Genomic DNA, 3,245 nt, shown 5'->3' with positions numbered 1-3,245 from the left:
CCCCGGGGCCCCGTGCAAGTTGGTCAGGACCCCGGCCGGGAATTTGCACGGCCAGCCCGGGTGTCCCGTGGACAGGTTGCCCGGCGGCGGGAGCTCAGGCTGCGGCTGCTGCTGAGCCTGGGTGCGCCTGCACCTGCTTTCGTCCGTTCCCCGCCTCTGCCCTCCGTCCATCCCAGCCCCGCTCCGCTGCTGCAGCAGTGGGACTTCTGAAATTTGCAACCTGCCAGGAGCATCTTAGCGGGCGAGCATCAGTGCCTTCTGAGAAGTCTGAATGGGCTTTCCCCGGCGCCGTGTTTCTCTGTTGCATCCCCATTCATAGTGTGAAGTCGCCCTGAGTAAGGCTGCTTGCACTCCGTGAATGAACCCTTCCCTGAGTTTTGTGCACACCTAGGCTTCTCCAGATCCGTTAGATTGACAGTGGCGCTGATTCCTTTAAGAAGGAGAGCTGTGCGATTTTTTTTCTCTCTCCCGCCTGTCTCACCTCAGTTTCACAGACCATATTTTGATGTGTCTGGCATAGTTTTCTTCATCTTTTAACCTCTTTTATTTCCCCCATTTCCATTACAGATAAACCATGTGCATTGCTTCTAGCGACGAAATCTGTATTAAAGGATGAAGCTGAGTAAGGGTGTACAGATTCCTCTGGACTGTCTTAAAGAGCAGGGATAATGGGGCGAAAGTTGATCTTTTTCTTTTTTGGCCTTAGCTTGTTAAACATTTTCATTTCAAGTCCCTGTCCTTTATGAACTCTTTGACCAAACAGTAGATGTCAGTACGAAGATTAGAAAGAATTCTCTAAATAGTGCCTGCTTTAACAGTGTATGAAAAAAGGAATAAGGAGGGAAGTTTTCAAATTAACTGCAGGGAAGTCTTAACATGACTGAACAGCCCAGTTCAAATATCCTTAAAATGCAGGAAGATTTGCAAGCGTCACTGTGTTAATGAATATGAGTTTGAGAGAATTAAAACTTAAGGTGTCACAAAACAAATGCTGTTTAGAACTACGGTCTGATAACAGCGGAAGGCATAGGTCACTGGTAGAGCATTCGCTGACCCTCAGAAGGCCTCTCTACCCCTATCTCTGGGGAAAGAGTCGTCTCTGGGACTTATTGCTTGTGCCTTGCTTTTGTAGTAGCAGTTTGTGTTGAGCATACTTGTTGTGAGCGCTGGAAAAATCACACCCGTTTTTCTTGATGTTCTTTATATGTTAGCTTTGTATAATTGATGATGATAAAACAAAATAGTGTAAAGCCATTGACACTGTTCTCAGCAACATGAATCATTGACTGTATAGTGAAAACTTGAGAACTATTTCTGTTATGTTAGGAAAACAGCTCCTAAAGTAGCATCTATACACTTGGACTATGATGAGCAGACATTTCAGAATCTTTCTTTAATATCTTGGTTTTTTGTTTTGCCTTATGTTTCATATGAAAGGAAAATATAAACAAATATTTTTTTAAAAAAATGAATATGCAAATGCAAAAAGAATGCTTTCAGTGGAGTTATTTTCTTTTATCCCAAACTAAGCTATTTTTGCATGAAGGTTAAAGTTAAAGGGAAATATTACCAAGTGAGTTCTTTCTGTCTTCTCGGGATGTCTGTTTTGGAATAGTAAAGTGTGAAGTATCATCTGTTATTCCACCAAAAAGAAGCCAATGGGATGCATGCCCTTTCCCTTATATCCCACTGGAGGGATAAAGTACTTCTTTAATGACGGCTTAGTACTTCTGCAGCTGTTATTAAAATCTAAATGAAGGCTTACCGAGATCATTGCACTATCAAGGCATTTTAGAGACATATTTTAGTTCAGAACAGCATGTAGTAAATAGAACTCTTTATGGACTTGATTCCCAGAGAAATGGATTCATTATGAAGATGAAGCATTAGCAGAAGGAAGTTTTGGGTAATGCCTGAGAAACTGTGCCTTTTGCTTTCCATTTGATTCATTCTGAAACAAGTAACTGAGGAGTTCTTAAAAAGCACACATGTAAATAAGTATTGTCCTACTACTCTGAGCTCCAATTCAGAATCATTTAATGTGTGTCTTTTCATTTCGAGCTTTGCCGTTTATCTCATTGTTTTTATTGTATCACATTTGGTGTTGTTTTGTTTTCAGTATGCACATTTACTTCCAAATAAATAGAATGACAGTCTTGTTTCTGTCTGACTTTTGGCATTTACATAAACAATGTTTCCTAATGTCCTTCAGCCTAATGTCTAGCTGTAATAATCCTGCACTGTGATCTGAGCTTTGGAAGCAGTGCTTAAACCACTGAGGGTCAGTTCCCTTTTCTGACTTTGTGAGCCAATTCCGAAGTTATTTCTTTGAACCTTCCTGTTCTACCTATTATTCTACAATGAACAGATGACTCTGTCTTTTTAATTCATGAAAAATTAAGTATAACAAAACAGTAGCAACCCTAACATGCTGTCTGTAGCGTCATTGGACTGTTACTTTACATTTAGTTTAGGTTTTGTTCCCATTTTAGAGGTAGCACTTTTTTTATTGTTTATTACATGTTAGATTAACCCTTGCGATCTTGCTCTTTGGTTAGTCGTGTGTATTCTTTTGGGATCTTTGTCGTCATGTATTTACTTTTTAGGCTGTTCATCTTTTCTCTACTGTCTATAATAGTGGTCTTATGTTTGACCTTAAAGTATTGTTCCTTTCACAGGGATTTGCCTTGGTTGTGCTCCTTGTCCTCCCTGCTAATCTTTCTTCCTCCCTCTCTCCTCCTTTCTTCTCTCTCTCCTTTATTTCTCTCTCTCTCTCCCTCCCTCCCTTCATTCTTTTCTTTCCCTTTTCTCTTTTTTCTTTCTCTCTCCTCTCTCTTTTCTTTCTTTCTGTCTTTTCCTTTCCTTTTCTGTCTTGTCCTGTTCTGTCCTCCCTCCCTCCCTCCCTCCCTCCCTCCCTCCTTCCCTCCCTCCCTCTCTCCCTCCTTTTCCACAGGGTCTAACTCTGCATTGCTTAGGTTGGCCTAGAACTCATTCTGTAACCCAGGTTGACCCTGAACATGTGACAGTCCTCTTGCTCCAACCCCCAAGTACTAGAATTACAGGTGTGAGCCACTATATCAGGCCTTACTTTCTTTTTCCTCCTTTCCTCCCTTTCCTTTCCTTTCCTTTCCTTTCCTTTCCTTTCCTTTCCTTTCCTTTCCTTTCCTTTCCTTTCCTTTCCTTTCCTTTCCTCTCTTTCCTTTCCTTTCCTTTCCTTTCCTTTCCTTTCCTTTCCTTTCCTTTCC

General features: G+C 41.4%; 1 protein-coding gene across 1 annotated transcript in view; it reads left to right on the top strand.

The window, feature by feature from the left end:
• Window positions 1-260: 260 nt before the first annotated feature.
• Window positions 261-3,245, top strand: part of Macrod2 (MACRO domain containing 2) — a 1,889,857-nt gene continuing 1,886,872 nt past the window's right edge. Inside the window, exon 1 of the mRNA XM_026788524.1 lies at window positions 261-335. The gene's annotated coding sequence lies outside the window, so the exon portion shown is untranslated. The remainder of the gene's footprint in view (window positions 336-3,245) is intronic.

The sequence above is a fragment of the Microtus ochrogaster genome, unplaced genomic scaffold (genome assembly GCF_000317375.1).
Source record: "Microtus ochrogaster isolate Prairie Vole_2 unplaced genomic scaffold, MicOch1.0 UNK3, whole genome shotgun sequence".
Lineage (NCBI taxonomy): Eukaryota > Metazoa > Chordata > Mammalia > Rodentia > Cricetidae > Microtus > Microtus ochrogaster.
Note: the sequence above shows the minus strand (reverse complement) of the source record. Positions and strands in the feature narration are given on the sequence as shown.